The sequence below is a fragment of the Artemia sp. Qi Xiang Cuo genome, chromosome 13 (genome assembly GCF_049724085.1).
Source record: "Artemia sp. Qi Xiang Cuo chromosome 13, ASM4972408v1, whole genome shotgun sequence".
Taxonomy (NCBI): domain Eukaryota; kingdom Metazoa; phylum Arthropoda; class Branchiopoda; order Anostraca; family Artemiidae; genus Artemia; species Artemia sp. Qi Xiang Cuo.
In genome coordinates, this window is record NC_142806.1 from 66722225 (window position 1) to 66742199 (window position 19975).

Below are 19975 nucleotides of genomic sequence, written 5' to 3' on the forward strand. Positions count from 1 at the left end.
AATACTGAAAGACATGGAATGCACAACCTTATGTTTAATTTCTTCAATTAGTTTCATTTTTATCAGCCAGGTGGACCCCTATGAACCCCTAGGGCTAAAGAACGACAAAACCAGGGGAAGCAAAGCTACATAAGCAAAAATAATAAAGCCTTTAAAACTAAATAGATAGCAAGAGCGATTTTTTTATCTTGATATCTAATGGCGTTACTTCTCTATGCTATGTTTTTCTAATTTACTCAGAGTTGCCTAGAAAACACGTCTCTTGTGAATTCTTCGAAAGAGTGCACAAGGTTTAAGAGTTGCAGCAGGAGTAAGAGTCAAAGGCAACTATATCCAATCAAAATAAAAAGTGTTTTCAATAAAAAAAAACTTTAAAAAATGTTTCAAAAATGTGTTTACATGACGTTTTTACAACTTAGACAAGAATTTCGTGGGAGGGGGTTCAAATCCCGAATCCCCATCCCCCATAGATATCACTTTGTTTTTAATTTTTTCTGCATTTATTTATATTTGGTTTATTTTGATTGGATTCCAATTTATTCGGATGGGAATACTCAATTACGCAGCTAAGTTCTTCAGTAGACTCTCTCTACTCTACGTTCTCTGCGTAATTATCTGATAATCAAAAATTCTAATAAACATTGAATGATTCACATAAATGACCAACGAATCAAGTAAACACACTACTCAATGGCTTTTCATATGATCTCTCCAAATATAATTTATTTTTGATACAAATTCAATTTTAACCTTTAACACTAAATAAATAGCTAGCACTGCTTTTTTCTCTCGATATCTGTTGGTGTTTTTTCTCCTTTAAATATTTTTCTATGCTGCTTGGAGTTGCCTGGAAAATGTCTTTTGCCAACTCTCTGAAAGGGGGAACCAGGAGTAAGATTGCAGGTAACACTATTAAAACAAAACTTTTAAGTATATGCAACAAGTTTAAGATAGAAAGCTAGGCCACATTAAAAACAAGGGGGATTTAAGACACTAAGAAGGCTAGGTTATCATTTAGATCAGGATATCACCAGTCTCTATAACTTAGCAACCTTTATAAATATCACTATTGAAAAGCAGCATATACTTTGTAGGCTCAAACGTTGAGCAGCTAGAGATGCATGCTGACAACCAATGCCTGAACACAAGTATTGAATTTAATATTTGCAAGAGAATATGATTTCAGAGCTTACTCTTAACAATATTCATCATAGAAAAGATAATTCCACTATAACATTGCTTATTGGCAAACCCAACAGGGTCAATGCCCACCTGGCTAACTAACAAAAAGGAGATGCCCCAACAGCATCAGGATAATGCAGGGCCCCTATCCATAACTGAGAGGAGTCTTTGAGGATTGTTCCTCCTGACAGAAATGACCAATAGAGGTAGCCACAATTCTCAATAGCAAGTCTCAAAATTGGGGTCCCAATTAAGACAAGCGAATCATAAGGGGTAAAAATTTTAGCTTGAGGAGCCTAATCCAGAGCAGCAGGCGGTTGTTTAAACACGAGTTTAGCCGAAGTCTTCATGAACACCAAACACAGTATTTTGATATCGCTCTACTGTATGTCTGAAAATTTAGATTTTGCCAGTTCAATCTGGAACTCATGTGCGTAATCAACTCGAAGTGGCCGTAAATAGTTGATTTCAAAGTCCATGTTAGCTGTCAAAGACGCTGCAGATTCAGACACTGCTAATAACCTTGATTTCTGGTTTGGTAAAATTTTGGTTTAGTGGCTTCTTGCTATCTTGGAAAATATTTAAGTCACGTCAATGAATCCTTCAGGAATTCATCAAAAGCTTTAATAATCTCTTGGAAAATACTTTGAAATACTTACCTCTGAGTCCTCTTCCTTCGAGAGGGTTCTGAATTTTGTTGACCTTAGTAAAACTTTTCAAATTAAATCTTCTGCCCACATGATAAAAATATACACTGGGAAGGTATTACCAAGTTACTAATTCTATTCTTTTCTAGATTTTCGAAAATTGCGTGCATAAAAAGTTTATAACGCCCTACACTAAAATTTTACCATAGCTTTTTGAAGTTTTACGGGTTTCCTTTTTCAGAGGAATAACTGTAAACTGGGACCAGGAATTTATTTGCATGTGTGATTGAGTGCATAACTTACAAAATAAAAGTGATTGAAGCCTAGAATTGGGGCTGTTGAGAAGGAAACCTGTTAAGTAACCAATTCTTGCTTTATAATGTGCAGAATAATTATAGTTCACCAATTTTAACTGTAATTAAACTTTACCCCCCCCCTCTAATATGCAAAATACAGGCTAGCCTAGGCCAGGTTTTTGATATATAATGAGTTTTTTTGTATCTTGATTTTGTCATTGTTGATTCAATTTTTAGGCAGTTAGTTTAAAAATACATGGGAAATACATAAGGCAAAATTCTAGACAAGCTACTTTTTAATATGTTGGAAAAGAGTTAGGTTAGGAAAACAAAACTTTCAGTAATAATTCCAAGGCCAAAAACATAATCTGGGAACGTATTGCTAGTCTAATATGTTATACCCCTCTGATTTTTAAGTCTTAGAATTTTGCCTAGGCTTTTGCACCTAGGTATTGGAATTTTAACAAAACATCATTATACCTTAATTTTGAGTTTTTTTCTTCTATGGTTTTAGTTAGAAAATGCAATTCCTGTTATTTAAGTAGAATATTAAGCCATATCAATGGTTATGCCAGTTTTGCAGCCAGCCAGCAAATAGGCTTATGCCAGATTTACCCCTCACTCATGCTATCTATCTTGGCTTTATCTCCAATTAGCCATGGCTTGATGGCAACTTGATTTTAATTCAAGAACAAAGGGAAGTTTTTTTCGAAAATCAACCGTTGATTTTTTAATTAAAATCAAGGTGCCATCAAGCCATAGCAAATTAGAGATAAAGCCAAGACAGATAGTGAGAGTGACAGTCTTGCCTTAAGCTGAGCAGCAATAAAATTCCTTGCAGCAATTGAAATAAAAATCTTGGAAATCATATTCCCTTAAATTAGTGTTATTCAGGTTGGATTCTAAACACAGAGCCATGCAGAAATATATTCCCTAAACGGAAAGCGATGCAAAATAGAGTTCTATGCGTTAAAAGAGGGCTCTTGTCGTGTTGATGTATAGCCGCAACTGTGCCTCCAAAATTCCGAAATTCAATTCGCTCCTAACGGCTAAAACAAGCATGGGATGGCAGACAAGCCTATCTGGCAATACTGCATTTTATAGTGCACTCCAGGGTTTTTGCCCTCAAATCTAAAAATTCTGGAACATGTCTTATAAATTCGGGGAATTATCAGAGACAAGTCTTCAAGATTCGGTGAATTTCTTGGGGAAAAACAAAATGGAATTTCATTGCAAAATCTGGGTGGCAAAATTGGTTTAGTTTCGTTTTCAAAGCTCAAGTAGAGCTAGAATCAAACACTTCGTGGTAACGAACTGTAAGTAAGGAGCAACCCGGCTCAATGGTAACCGAAACTCTAAAAAACGGAATTTTGATACCAATAGATACATCCAAAGAATCAGATTTTAATTCTGATTTCAAAAATATAAGTTTCATCAAGTTTAATCTGACATATCCAAAGTTACGCGCCTGAAAAAATTTGGCTAATTTTCAAAAAACGGGGGAAAGACCCACTAAAAGTTGTAGAACCTTAATGAAAATCACATCATTATATTCAGCGTATCAGAGAACCCTACTGTAGAGGTTTCAAGCTTTTATCTACAAAAATGTGGAATTTTCCATTTTTTGCCAGAAGAAAGATCAAGGATGCGTGTTTATTTGTTTTTTTTTTGTTGTTTTTTTTTTATTTTCCCCAGGGGTGATCGTATCGACCCAGTGGTCCTAGAATATCGTGGGAGGGCTCGTTGGAACGGAAATTTAAAGTTCTATTGCCCTTTTTTATTGACCAAAAAAATGGAGGGCAACTAGGCCCCCTCCCGCGCTAATTTTTTTCCCAAAGTCACCCGATCAAAATTTTGAGATAGCCATTTTGTTCAGCATGATCGAAAATATTATAACTATTTCTCTTAGGATGACTTAATCCCTCGAAGCCCCCAGGGGGAGGGCTGAAAGTTATGAACTTTACCCAATGTTAACATATAAGCTGCGTTTTTTTTTCGAAGTTCCGTGTTTCATGGTTCATGTTCCAAGTTTCATGTTCTAGCCCAAAAACGCAGTTTTTGTCGCTTTCGTGTTCTCTGTCCATGTTCCTGGTTGAACGTCTAAAAACGTATTTTAGGAAAAGTGGCAAAATATTCAAAACTGTGGAAACATGTGGAAAAATTCTGAGCTTTTTACTTGCCTGTTTTCTTGTACACATATGTTTCACCTTGGCCTCTATTCAAAAACACATATTCAGCAGGATCTATGTCCATTTTCTTCCCTTCCATCTTATCCTTTCTTTTGTCATGTACAGATAACTTTTTTCTATCTGGATAGGGACCAATCGAACACGCAACACGCACAAAGAGCAAGTTCCAAGTTTGAGGAAACAGACAGTCGAACAGGCAACATGATGTTTCGTGTTTCGCAAAAAAACGAAGTTTTGTTAAAACATGCTGTTACGTTTTTTGTCGAAAACGCAAAAATGGCAAAACACGATTAAACCACGGAACCAACCACGCAAAAAACACGCCACTATAGTATTGGTTATTGGGACCCGGCTCAATGGTAACCGAAACTCTAGAAAACGGTATTTTGATACAAATAGATACATCAAAAGAATGGGATTTTAATGCTGATTTCAAATATATAAGTTTTATTAAGTTTAATCCTAACTCAGGAAAATTACCCAAAGCAATATCTTCATGTTTAGGAAACAAAAGAAGGTTCGGAACGCCAAAGACTTTTTCATTGTGACTTGGTAAAGCATCTTCAACTTCTAAAACAATATATGAATGAAATTGACGTTGAAAAAATAAAACAATAAAGTTTACTAAACAAATCCAACAAAATATCTTTTAATAATACGTTAGTCACGAGAACTGATGAAAATAAGCAGTAAAAAAAGCACTGTTAGTTTTCAGGCTCTTTGAATTTTTAGTATTTGCTTTTTTTCAGATCGCTTCGTATGGAAGAAACTGTGCTTGATACTTCGGAGGTGACAGAGAATGAAATTTTGAGTGTTCTTTTTAAGAGTTAAAAGTGATAGGTCAACCAGCTGTCACTTTACTGAAAAAAAAAAAAAAAAAAAAACGAAGCAAATGACCGTGGATTGTCAGTTTAATATACATATACTGATATTCATTCCTTAAGGTCTTAAATTTCTTTTTGTATATTTAACTAAAAAAACTGAAAACATTTAAAACGTATTTTCTTTTCAGTAAACCGAAAATTATATTCTGGTCTTGAGAAGGCATGGGGTTTATCAGCATTACTAATTTTAATTTTTGCTTGTTTTGAATTTGACTCGGCTATTTATTCTAATTTTTGTTCCTTTTGAGTTTCATTTATTTAGTGATAGTGATTTGTGGTAGTTTTATGCTTAGAAGATATGAGTTTCTTAAATATGGTGGCTCTGAGGTTAGAAATAAGTTACTGAAGATTATGAATATGATTTTTGAAAAAGGGGAAGTACCTAACGATTTTAGGAAAACCTTAATTAAACCCCTTTATAAGAAAGGTGATAAAAGCAAGTGTGGTAATTATCAAGGCATTAGTCTGGTCTCTGTAGGTAGTAAATTACTTAGTAATATGATACTTTTAAGACTGAGAGATGCCGTAGAAAAATGTTTTAAGAGAAGAACAGTGCGGTTTTAGAAAAGGTAGAGTATGTGACGACCAGATTTTCACTCTTAGGTTAATAATTGAGAAGTGCCTGAGTTTTCAAACACCTTTGGTCCTCAGTTTTATAGATTATGAGCAAGCGTTTGATTCTGTTGATAGAAGAGTTTTAGCAAAGGTTTTTATCCTTGTATGGTATACCAGACAAATATATTTAAGTGATTAATGGTATGTACGAGAATAACACTGCTGCAGTTAAGGTAGGAAATGAGGTTAGCAGCTGGTTTTGTATTAAATCAGGAGTTAAGCAGGGTTGTGTTCTATCCCCCTTTGATGGACTTTTGATGGACTATGGATTATTTTGATGGACTTTGTATTAGGCTGCGAGCATAGGGAAGGCAATGGGAAACCACGGAATCAAACGGGGAGGAAAAAGTCTCCTGGACTTAGATTATGCTGATGATTTAAGCATCCTAGATGAAAGTGTGAGCAAAATGAATGAAGTGTTAGAGGTTTTGCGAGTTCAGGGTGCTAGAATAGGTTTAAAAATTAATGTTAAAAAGACTAAGTCACTACGGCTAGGAATAAGTGAAGATGAAAAGGTGAAGTTGGGTAATGAAAAGATTGATCAGGTGGACAACTTCACTTACCTTGGTAGTATTATTAGTAAAGATGGTGGGAGCAGTGAAGATGTCAAAAGTAGAATAGCCAAGGCTCAAGGTAATGTTTCACAATTAAAAAAAGTTTGGAAGAATAGGAAGATAAGTCTGCAAACCAAGGTTAGAATATTAGAAGCTACAGTGATGACAATGGTCAAATATGGCTCTGAAGCATGGGCGCTCCAAAAATCAGATGAAGATTTGCTAGATGTTTTCCAAAGAAATTGCTTAAGGATTGTTCTGGGTACCCGGCTGACTGACCGTATTTCAAACAATAGGCTATACGAAAAATGTGGTTCAATACCGGTCTCTAGGGCTATAATGAAAGAAAGGTTGAGGTGGATAGGGAACGTTGTGCGGACACTACCACGCAGAATATAAGTCACAAGTGACTTTGGCTGTGGCTTTGCAATACCGTTATTAAATGCTGTCGGTAACGAAATAGCACCTTGTCTTGCCCCTTTCTTTACCGGGAGAGGGAGATTTCCACATGGAGAAAAAGCAAAATCATATGAGGCTAGTACACTCATTAGCTAGTAGATGAAGCCTAAGCTCCGCTTTTTATTTTCATGCATGTCAGCGAGTGGGGCTAGACTGCAGGGATAGACACCGGCCAAACCCATATAAAATATGATCTCCGCGTAGAGAAGCGAATCAAATATGCGCCTTACATCATGGGCAAATAAAGCTGGATCTCTCAATTTGTTTTTTATAATGCTCAACCCATGGTGAAAATAATATACGAGACGGTGTTTGACATGGCACTTCTTTTACAACACTGGACCATATCTTATTTGGCCGTGCCCGAACTTCTTCCAAACAAGACGAAATAATCGAACTCTAATGCAGAGAAAGCTGTTTTGCAAACTGCTGTTTAGTATAACTATACAGTTTTTGCAGCCGTGCATCGCGTGGCTTATCCGCTTCAATCCAAACTGAAAGCCTAAATTCAGCAGAAAAACAAGTATTACGCAAATTGGTTAGTTAACCAACTGGGCTCTTCAATTCCAACTTCTTCTCGCCTAATAGGCACTGCCGATCTTTCTGCGAGATAGAGCATGAGTAAGTTCATTACAGTAAATGTTCAGCCTAGCTTGATAATCACGCATACGGTATTCTCTCTTGAACTCTGCATCAATAAATCAAACGGTCTGCAAATTTTCACGAGAACATCATTCCACGCATTCTGGAAAAGATCTCGAGACACCCTGTTTCAATCATTAATATAAAATACAGATCGCTTTTTAGCAAACGGATTAGAAGAAGGACCAATATCACGTCACCGCGTCACCACACCATCATACCATATGGTGACGCGGTGATCACCCGCGAAGATGGTGATTTACTGTAAAATAAAACCACAAATTTCTGTGTTTATTTGATATGATTGTTTTTATTCAGGGAAAAAAATAGACAAAAAATACTTAATATTTACCATTGTAAGTTTGCATTACTTCTCTTGAATAATGATAACGAAATTTTTAAGAAAGTTAAACTTATATTCTGCGTGGTAGTGATTTGTCTTTGATTGGTTATGCGGATGACAAACTGAATCTGAGCCGGTTTTTGCATGGGCAAGAAGATAATTTTACAGGTACAACAAGAGTACACCCATTTTGGACTCCAGCAAAATCTAGACAAGGAAGTAGCACCAGATTTTAAACCCAATAAAACTTGTATAAATCATGCTCAAACACACATACAAAACTAATTGACATACCAATTCTAGTAGAAACCACATAAAAAAAAAAATTCGCTAGGAATTCTTTTTGAAGGTACTGAAGGAAGGGTAGATTCAGGCTGACTCTAGGAACGTATTCCTGGTCATATTACAAATTATGAGAAGGTTAAACCGCAGTTATGGAATATCAGGCACCAAACTCTAGAACAACGAATACTCTTCCAAGAACAAGGAGATGAGACAAGAAAAAAAGTTTGTCTTCAGATTAGTCTAAATCCCTAGTTTCGTCCACTTGTCGCTCCCGATATTTTTCAAATAACCCATAATCCAATATACTTTATTCTACAAAAAAAAACAATAAAAAAAAAACAAAAAAATATATATATTTGAGATGTGCCTTGACTGTCAAAAGATGTTGCGCCTGATTCCTGGGTATCGGGTTGAAGTTTACAAGGTCCTGAAAACTCAGGAAAATTACCCAAAGCAATATCTTCATGTTTAGGAAACAAAAGAAGGTTCGGAACGCCAAAGACTTTTTCATTGTGACTTGGTAAAGCATCTTCAACTTCTAAAACAATATATGAATGAAATTGACGTTGGGACAAATAAGCATGATAATGATGTTGTTTTTTGTAATTCTAAGATAAAACAAGCAATTGATAATATAAAGAGGGATTTTGTAATTGTACCCATTGATAAAGCGAATAATAATTTTGCAATAATTTGTCAGAAGCTTTATTGTGATGTTTTAACAAAAGAGTTTAGTACAACAAATACATATAAAAAGGTTCAAGATGTTAATAATAGTCTATTGATTGGAATAGAGGATATACTTTTTAAAAAATTTAATATTAAAGTTAATGATAATTATAAAAATTTTCCGTTTTTATATTGGACGGCAAAATTTCATAAATATCCCCCGAAACCAGGCTTTATTGCGGGGGCAGCAAGGTGCCCGACCAGAGTTGCGGCTACTGACTTGTCGTGTATTTTAGGAGAAATCAAAAATAAGTTTGAGGCATATTGTTCGGGATTTAAAAAATTTTCTAAGTTTAATCCATACTGGAGTGTTAATAATTCGCTGCAAGTAATAGACTCTCTTGCTTTAGTTTCAGCCAAAAGAGTGGACTCGTTTGATTTCACTACATTATATACAAATTTACCCATTAATTTAGTATTTATAAATTTAAAAAAGATTATTAAGAAATCTTTTCTTTTGTCTAATTTGCCGTTTTTAAAAATTGATGCGTATAATAAGAAGGCGAGATGGACTAATTATTTTAATAGTACAACTAACTCAAGATGTTATAGCCTAGATATGATTTTTGATCTACTAGAATTTGTTCTATTTAATACTTATATAAAATTTAATGGCAATCTATATTATCAATGTAATGGAATTCCTATGGGGGGTAATGCCAGTCCAGTTAGAGCGGACCTATTTCTAAATTATTTAGAATACGATTATATGACGGATAAAAAGAATCCAAGCAATATAAAGTATTTGCTCTCAAATAATAAAAGATATTTAGATGACCTTCTGGTGATAAATTGTTCAAATTTTTTAGAGATTGCAATTCAAATATATCCACCAGAGTTAAAGCTGGAATCCAGTAATGGAAATGGCAAATATGACCATTTTCTAGATTTAGAGATTAATGTGGTAACTAATAATAAAATAAATTTTAAAATATATAATAAAACAGACGATTTTAATTTTGAAATAGTTAATTTTCCATTTCCAAAAAGTAATATTCATTCAAATATAACATATTCATCGTATTTTTCCCAACTATTTAGATATGCAAGAATTTGTACTAATTACATCGATTTTAGAAATAGATGTATGTTACCTAGCAAGAAGCTAATCATAAGAGGTTTTTCCGCCAATAAACTTGCTTGACAATTTAAAAAGCTTTGTTTTAAGTATAATCAGCTTTTGCATAAGTATAATAAAAGTTATCAAGATATCTTGAATGATATTTTACGGTAACTTGCTGACGGACTTGGTTTATCTTCCCGGTTGTTGAGGGTTGGATTGCGACACCTGTGGTAAAGATTATGGTAGAATATTCGGAATTTAATTCTTAGAATTTGAGTGAAAGTGAAATTGTTCCGGGTGGAGGACTAGTGTTATTTATTTGTGTGTATTTAAATCGGTTGAAGTTCGGCTCTCAGTGTTATTTGAAGGTTGGTTAAGGATGTTTGAAAAAAAAATTTCTGGGGTATATATTTTTATTTTTTGTATATTGTGGATTTTGTTTATGGTTATTCCATTGGTGGCACTATATAGGGGTATGCCAGATTATGTCTTGGCGCGCTCAATTGCCTGGGTAATGAAATTTAAGCGCCGAAACCCATTTAGGCAATGAGTTTTCATCTGACGAGCCCCAATATATGGTGATCACCTTGGGAATATAATGTTTTTGTAGATTTAAGGTGCTATAGCTTGGTTTTGGAGCATAGACGTATGCTTATTGATGCTGATTTTGCTCTATTTTGGACTTGATTTTCGGACTGTCGGTTTGGTTATACTGTTTTGTCCTGGGGAACTGGTTGGATGAGTAGGGTCTAGACCTTGTTCAAGTGCTCATTTATTTAATTTAATAAAGTAGTAAGAATTTTTTTTTTTTTTTTTTTTTTTTTTTTTTTTTTTTTTTTTTTTTTGCCAGGTGATTACCGTAATACACTATATATATATATATATATATATATTCAATTCAATTCAATTCAAACTTTTTATTTCCTCCGCCTTCAATCAAAATTACCACACAAATTAACACTATAGTAGGAATGACCTGATATCTCCGGTACAAACACATGTGCTGCCATCTACAATTGAGTCTAATGCTGACAGGCTATAATTTATTCAAGGATTATTGATCGAGTCTAATGGGGTCAATGTCCCCCTTTTTCAAGGTCGATTTATTTGTTGTTGTTTCTAGGTGTAAAGACTCCGGGGCGAAGTTTGCACATGTGCATTAACGGGAAAAGATGTATTGATCTAGGACAAGAGGGGGAAGTGGATTTCTGAGAAATTGAATTTACATAATCGAAGGGGAACTAGACTTCTGAGAAGTTAATTTGCATAATCGATGGGAATTATTGATCCACGAAAGGGGAATTTATTTTTTGTTTCTAAGGGGAATTATTGATCCATGAAGGGAGAATTTATTTGTTGTTTTTAAGGGGATTTATTGATCCACTAGCGGAATTAGAAACGACATCACTTGCTTCCTAGGAATTATAAGGGACTCTAAAGATATAGAAATTCTATTTTTAAATATGGCTTCTCTGGTCTGTAGACTTAGTGATAAATTCTTTAATATTCTATCGAAGCCATCAGAATTAGAAAAAACATCACTTGTTTCCTAGGAATTATACGGGACTCTAAAGAGATAGAAATTCTATTTTTAAATATGGCTTCTCTGATCTTTAGTGACAGAGATAAATTGATATTCTATTTTTAAATATGGCTCGTCTCATCTTTAGGCTTAGTGATAAATTCGGGAATTCTATCGAAGCCATAATAGTATAGCTAGGAACACCTTTGAGATGAAGAGATTAACGCGGGAAATGGTTTCGTGGGAATTTTAAATGTGAAAGCGCAGGGACGCAGAAACAAAGGAACATGCAGAAATTACTTTTAGGGGATGATTTGGGAAAAACCGTTTGAGAAATTTTAGAAGATGATTTGAGCAAAACCGTTTGAGACATTTTAGAAGATGATTTAGGCGAAACAGTGAGACATTTTAGAAGATGATTTTAGAAGATGATTTAGAAGATGATTTGGGGTGAAACTCAGTGGTCGTTATAATACACAAGTTCCATTTGAACAGTGTCTTAAGGTCCCCTACCCCAACCCCAAAGGGCGCCCCCGGCCCCCCAAAGGGCCCCCACCTCCCCGGGCCCCCCGACCTTCCCAAAGGAGCCCCTGGGCCCCCCACCCATTTTTTTTAATACTTTTTTTTGCGCACTTGAGACACAGAACGGCCCCCTTCACCCTCAACTTTTTGACTCCCCACTGAATATATTTTTCAGAACAAGTTCCTTTCTTAATATCCCTCCTAAACCTATTTTACAAGCTGAAGTACGCATCCTTTTCACCCACAACTCTACATTATGGCTTTTTGAGTACCCCAACACCAAGCAATAATTTTCAAAGGCTTTATTATACCTTTTCAGAGCAAGTTCGTTTCTTAATGTCCCCCTAAACCAATTTTACAACTTGAAGTACTCATTCCTTTCACCCACAACTCTACTTTATTGGTTTTTTGAATACCCCAACACCACGCAATACTTTACAACAGGCTTTATTATATCTTATCAGAACAAGTTCCTTAATGTCCCCCCTAAACCAATTTTACAACTTGAAGTACTCATCCTTTTCACCCACAACTCTACATTATGGCTTTTTGAATACCCCATCACCAAGCAATACTTTTCAAAAGAAATTTAAGAACAAGTGCTTTGCGTAATGTCCTTCCTAAGCCAATTTTATAAGTTGAAGTACTCATCCTTTTCACACACAACTTTACTATACGACCTTTTTGACACCCCAACATCAAGCAATACTTTTCAAAGGGCTTTATTATATCTTTTCAGAACAAGTTCTTTACGTAATATCGTTCCTTAACCTATTTTACAAGTTGAAGTACTCATCTTTTTCACCCACAACTTTACTTTACGACTTTTTAAATACCCCAACACCAAGAAATACTTTTCAAAGGCTTTTTATATCTTTTCAGAACAGTTCTGAACAGTAAGAACAGTTCTTTTCTTAATGTCCCCCCTAAACTAATTTTAAAACTTGAAGTACTCATTCTTCTCACACACAACTCTACTTTATGGCTTTTTGAATACCCCAACATCAAGCAAAAAATTTAAAAATTCTTTTTTTATATCTTTTGATAAAAATTTATTTTATTAATGTCACCCCTAAACTAATTTTTTTAACACACAACTCTAGTGTATTGATTTTTTATTAAACCAACACAAATAACTAGTATAAAAAGTCTTTTTTATATGTTTTGAGAAAAAATTCTTTTCTTAATTTCCCCCCTAAACTCATTTTTTTCACCCACAACTCTACTTTATTGCTTTTTTAATACCCCAACACCAAGCAATACTTTCAAAATGCTTTTTTATATGTTTTCAGAACAAGTTTTTTTCTTAATGTCCCCCCTAAACCAATTTTACAACTTGAAGTTCCCTTTTTTTTCACCCACAACTTTACTTTATGGCTTTTTAAATATTATTAATAAAATCACATGTATTTTAAACATGAGCGTTCTTATTTCCGAAAACTAAAACCCAACTTTATTAAAAAATCAAATATTATTAATTAAGTCACGTGTATTTTAAATGCAGGCATCAAAGTAACAACATTTTAACGTAAAACTAACATACCTTTACTGAACACACACAATTTTTTCTTAGATATAATATGTCTCATCAGCTATAACCCATTATCATTTTGAAAACGCAAGTTTTCTACCAAAGCTACCAAATTTTTTCTTAGAAGTAACATTTTTTTGTTTGTGATAATAGCTTTTCTATCAGAAGTAGCAAGTTCTGCTTAACACTAACAAACCTTCTGATCAAAGTAACAACATTTTACCTTAAAACTAACATACTTTTACTGAGCACATACAAATTTCTCTTAGAAATAATATTTTTCATCAGTGATAGCACTTTTTCTGTCCGAACTAGCAAGTTTTCTACCAAAGATACCAAATATTTTCTTAGAGTAACAATTTTTTGATTGTGATAACAACTTTTCTGTCAGAAGTATCAAGTTCTGCTAAACACTTACAAACCTTCTCATCAAAGTAACATCATTTTACCTTAAAACTAACATACTTTTACTGAGCACATACAAATTTCTCTTAAAAAATAATATTTTCATCAGTTATAACACTTTTTCTGTTCGAACTAACAAGTTTTCTACCAAAGATACCAAACTTTTTCTTAGAAGTAACAATTTTTTCGTTATAATAACAACTTTCCTGTCAGAAGTAGCAAGTTTTGCTTAACACTAACAAACCTTCTCATCAAAGTAACATCATTGTACCTTAAAACTAACATACTTTTACTGAACACACACAAATTTCTCTTAGAAATAATATTTTCATCAGTGATAACACTTTTTATGTTCGAACTAGCAAGTTTTCTACCAAAGATGTAACAATTTTTTATTGTGATAGCAACTTTTCTGGCAAAAGTAGCAAGTTTTGCTTAACACTAACAAAACTTCTCATCAAAGTAAAATTATATCACCTTAAAACTAACATACTTTTACTCAACACACACAAATTTATCTTATAAATAATATTTTTCATCAGTGATATCATGCTTTCTGTTGGAACTAGCAAGTTTTCTACCAAAGATACTAAATTTTTTCTTAGAAGTAACAATTTTTTGATTGTGATAAAAACATTTCTGAAAGAAGTAGCAAGTTTTTTTTAACATTAACATACCTTCTCATCAAAGTAACAACATTCTTCCTTAATACTACTTAACACTAACAAATTTTCTCATCAAATTAACAATATTTTATGTTAAAACTAACATACTTTTACTGAACACACACAAATTTCTCTAAAAAATAATATTTTTCATCAGTGATAATACTTTTTCAGTTTGAACTAGCAAGTTTTCTACCAAAGATACCAAATTTTTTCTTAGAAGTAACAATTTTTTGATTATGATAACAATTTTCTGGCAGAAGTAGCAAGTTTTGCTTAACACCAACAAACCTTCTCATCAAAGTATCAAATTTCTTCTTTAATACTACCAAACGTTTACTTAACACACACAATTTTTTCTTATAAATAATATTTTTCATCAGTGATATCACGCTTTCTGTTCGAACTAGCAAGTTTTCTACCAAAGATACGAAATTTTTTTTTTAAAGTATTAATTTTTTGATTGTGATAACAACTTTTTTGTCAGAAGTAGCAAGTTTTGCTTAACACTAAAAAATTTTCTCATCAAAGTAACAATATCTTATCTTAAAACTAACATACTCACACTTAAAACACACAAATTTCTCTTTGAAATAATATTTTTCGTCAGTGATAACACCATTTCTGTTCGAACTAGCAAATTTTCTGTCAAATATACAAAATTTTTTCTAAGAAGTAACAATTTCTGATTGTGATAACAACTTTTCTGTCAGAAGTAGCAAGTTTTGCTTAACACTAACAAATTTTCTCATCAAAGTAACAATATTTTATATTAAAACTAACATACCCATACTTAACAAACACAAATTTCTCTTAGAAATAATATTTTTCGTCAGTGATAACACGCTTTCTGTTCGAACTAGCAAGTTTTCTGTCAAATATACCAAATTTTTTCTTAGAAGTAACTTTTTTTTATTGTGATAACAACTTTTCTGTCAAGTAGCAAATTTTGATTAACACTGACAAATCTTCTTTACAAAGTAAAAACATTCTTCCTTAATATTACCAAATGTTTACTTAACACTAACAGATTTTCTCTTCGAATCATCAACTTTTCCATAATACTAACATACTTGTAGCTAAACACTCAAATTTCTTTTAGAAATAACACTTTTCATCTGCGATAACATGTTTTCTGCTTGAGGTAGCAAGTTTTCTGTCAAAGATACTGTTTTTTCTTAGAAGTAAAAATTTTTCGTTGTGATAACAAGTTCTTTGTTCGAAGTAGCAAGGTTTCTGCCAAAGATACCAAATTTTTTCCTAGAAGTAACAATTTTTTGATTGTGATAACAACTTCTCTGTCAGAAGTAGCAAGTTTTGCTTAACACAAACAAACCTTCTCATCAAAGTAACAACATTCTTCTTTAATACTATCAAACGTTTACTTAACAACACAATTTTCTCTTAGAAATAACATTTTTCATCAGTTTTATCACTCTTTCTGTTCTAACTAGTAATTTTTCTACAATAGATACCAAATTTTTTTCTTAGAAGTAACAACTTTTCTGTCAGAAGTGGCATGTTTTACTTAACACACACAATTTTCTCTTGGAAATAATATTTTTCATCAGTGATAACCCTTTTTCGGTTTGAACTAACAAGTTTTATACCAAAAATACCAAATTTTTCTTAGAAGTAACAATTTTTTGATTGTGGTAACAACTTTTTCTGTCAGAAGTAGCAAGTTTTGCTTATCACTAACAAATCTTCTCATCAAAGTAACAACATTCTTCTTTAATACTACCAAACGTTTACTTAACACTAACAGATTTTCTCTTCGAATCATCTACTTTTCTTTAATACTAACATGCTTTTACGTAAACACTCAAATTTCTCTTAGAAATAACACTTTTTGTCAATGATAATTTGTTTTTTGCTTGAAATCGCAAATTTTGTATCAAAGATACTTTTTTTCTTAGAATTAAAAATTTTTCATTATGATAACAAGTTTTCTATTTAAAAGAATAAGCTTTCTGTCAAAGATTCCGAATTTTCTCTTAAAAGGAACAATTTTTTTGATTGTGATAGTAATTTCTTGTCAGAAGTAGCAAACTATCCCTAACACTAAAAAATCTTCGCATCTAAGTAACAAATTTGTCTTAATACTAATAAACTTTTACTTAACACTATCAAATTTCTCTTAGAACTAACAGGTTTTTAACAAGTTTTCTTTCAAACTGAGGTTTGTCTACGTTTAAGTCAGGTTCATCTAACCTCAAAAACCATAGGTTAGGTTAGGTTAAGTATAAATAAATATTAATAAATAAATAGAAACATTTCTACATGTTTAAGTTAGGTTAGGTTAGGTATAAATAAACATTAATAAATAAATAGAAACATTTCTCCATGTTTAAGTTAGGTTAGGTTAGTTGAGCTTATCATGAGCGCTCATGATAAGCTAACCTAACCTAACTTAAACATGGAGAAATGTTTCTATTTATTTATTAATATTTATTTATTCCTAACCTAACCTAACTTAAACATGTATAAATGTTTCTATTTATTTATTAATATTTATTTATACTTAACCTAACCTAACCTATGGTTTTGGAGGTTAGATGAACTTAACTTAAACGTAGAGAAACCTAAGTTTGAAAGAAAACTTGTTAAAAGCCTGTTAGTTCTAAGAGAAATTTGAGGGTGTTAAGTAAAAATTTATTAGTATTAAGAAAAAGTTGTTACTTCGATGCGAAGATTTGTTAGTGTTACGGATAGTTTGCTACTTCTGACAAGAAATTGTTATCACAATCAAAAAAATTTTTACTTCTAAGAAAAAATTTGGTATCTTTGGCAGAAAACTTGCTAGTTCGAACAGATAACTTGTTATCATAACGAAAAATTGTTACTTTTAAGAAAAAAAGTATCTTTGACAGAAAACTTGCTACTTCAATCAGAAAACATGATAACGCTGACGAAAAGTGTTTTTTCTAAGAGAAATTTGAGTGTTAAGGCAAAAGTATGTTAGTATTAAAGAAAAGGTGATGATTCGTAGAGAAAATCTGTTAGTGTTAAGTAAACGTTTGGTAGTATTAAAGAAGAATGTTGTTACTTTGATGAGAAGGTTTGTTAGTGTTAATCAAAACTTGAAACTTCTGACAGAAAAAGTTGTGATCACAATAAAAAAAATTGTTACTTCTAAGAAAAAATTGGTATCTTTGGTAAAAAACTTGCTAGTGAAAACCGAAAAAGTGTTATCACTGATGAAAAATATTATTTCTAAGAGAAAATTGTGTGTGTTAAGTAAACGTTTGATAGTATTAAAGAAGAATTTGTTACTTTGATGAGAAGGTTTGTTTGTGTTAAGAAAAACTTGCTACTTCTGACAGAAAAGTTGTTATCACAATGAAAAAATTGTTACTTCTAAGAAAAAATTTTGTATCTTTGGCAGAAAACTTAATAGTTTGAACAGAAACTTGTTATCATAACAAAAATTGTTACTTCTAAGAAAAAAAAGTATTTTTGACAGAAAACTTGCTACTTCAAGCAGAAAACATGTTATCGGTGACGAAAAGCTTTATTTCTAAGAGAAATTAGAGTGTTTAAGTAAAAGTATGTTAGTATTGTGGAAAAGTTGATAATTCGAAGAGAAAATCTGTTAGTGTTAAGTAAACATTTGGTAGTATTAAGGAAGAATATTGTTACTTTGAAGAGAAGATTTTTTAGTGTTAATCAAAATTTGCTACTTCTGACAGAAAAGTTGATATCACAATCAAAGAAAAGTTACTTCTAAGAAAAAATTCGGTATATTTGACAGAAAACTTGCTAGTTCAAACAGAAAACGTGTTATCACTAATGAAAAATATTATTTTTTAAGAGAAAATTGTGTGTGTTAAGTAAACGTTTGGTAGTATTAAAGAAGAATGTTGATACTTTGATGAGAAGGTTTGTTAGTGTTAAGCAAAACTTGATACTTCTGACAGAAAAAGTTGTTATCACAATCAAAAAATTGCTAATTCTAATAAAAAATTTGGTATCTTTGGTAGAATAATTGCTAGTTCGAACCGAAAAAGTATTATCACTGATGAAAAATATTATTTCTAAGAGAAAATTGTGTGTGTTAAGTAAAACTTGCTACTTCTGGAGGAAAAGTTGTTATCACAAACAAGAAATTGTTACTTCTAAGAAAAAATTTGGTATATTTGGTAGAAAACTTGCTACTTCGAACTGAAAGCGTGATATCACTGATGAAAAATATCATTTATAAGAGAAAATTGTGTGTGTTAAGTAAACATTTGATAGTATTAAAGAAGAATGTTGTTACTTTGATGAGAAGGTTTGTTTGTGTTAAGAAACACTTGCTACTTTTGACAGAAAAGTTGTTATCACAATAAAAAATTGTTACTTCTACGAAAAAATTTGGTATCTTTGGCAAAAAACTTGCTAGTTCGAACAGAAACTTGTTATCATAACGAAAATTGTTACTTCTAAGAAAAAAAAGTATCTTTGAAAGAAAACTTTCTACCTCAAGCAGAAAACGTGTCATCGCTGACGAAAAGTGTTATTTCTAAGAGAAATTTGATTCTTTACCTAAAATTATATTATTATTATAGAAAAGTTGATGATTCGAAGAGAAAATCTGTTACTGTTAATTAAACGTTTGGTCTTATTAAAGAAGATTGTTGTTACTTTGGTGAGAAGATTTGTTAGTGTTAATCAAAACTTGCTACTTCTGACAGAAAAGTTGTTATGACAATCAAAGAAAAGTTGCTTTAAAGGAAAAATTCTGTATATTTGACAGAAAACTTGCTAGTTCGAACAGAAAACGTGTTATCACTGACGAAAAATATTATTTCTAAGAGAAATTTGTGTGTGTTAAGTATGAGTATGTTAGTTTTAAGATAAAATATTGTTACAAAGTAGCAACGAAGTTACGAGCAACGTAGTTACGAAGTAGCAAAACTTGCTACTTCTTTCAGAAATGTTGTTATCACAATCAAAAAATTGTTACTTCTAAGAAAAGATTTGGTATCTTTGGTAGAAAATAAAACTTGCTACTAGAAAACTTGCTAGTTCCAACATGAAAAGTGTTATCATTGATGAAAAATATTATTTCAAATATATATTTGTGTTGGTAAGTAAAATTCTTTTAGTTTTAACGTGAAATAATGTTAATTTGATGATAAGGGTTGTTCGTGTTAATTAAATATTTCTATTTGTTACAGAAAATTTTTTAACAATATCAAAATTGTTTATTGTAAGAAATATTTTTGTATATGTTGTATAAAAATTGATCGTTCCAACAGGAAGAGTGTTATAATTTATGAAATATATTATTTCAATGAGAAAATTGTTTGTGGTAAGTAAAAGTATGTTAGTTTTAAGATAAAATATTGTTACTTTGATGAGAAGGTTTGTTAGTGTTAAGCAAAAATTGCTACTTCTGACAGAAAAGTTGTTATCACAATCAAAAAATTGTTACTTCTAACAAAAAATTTGGTATCT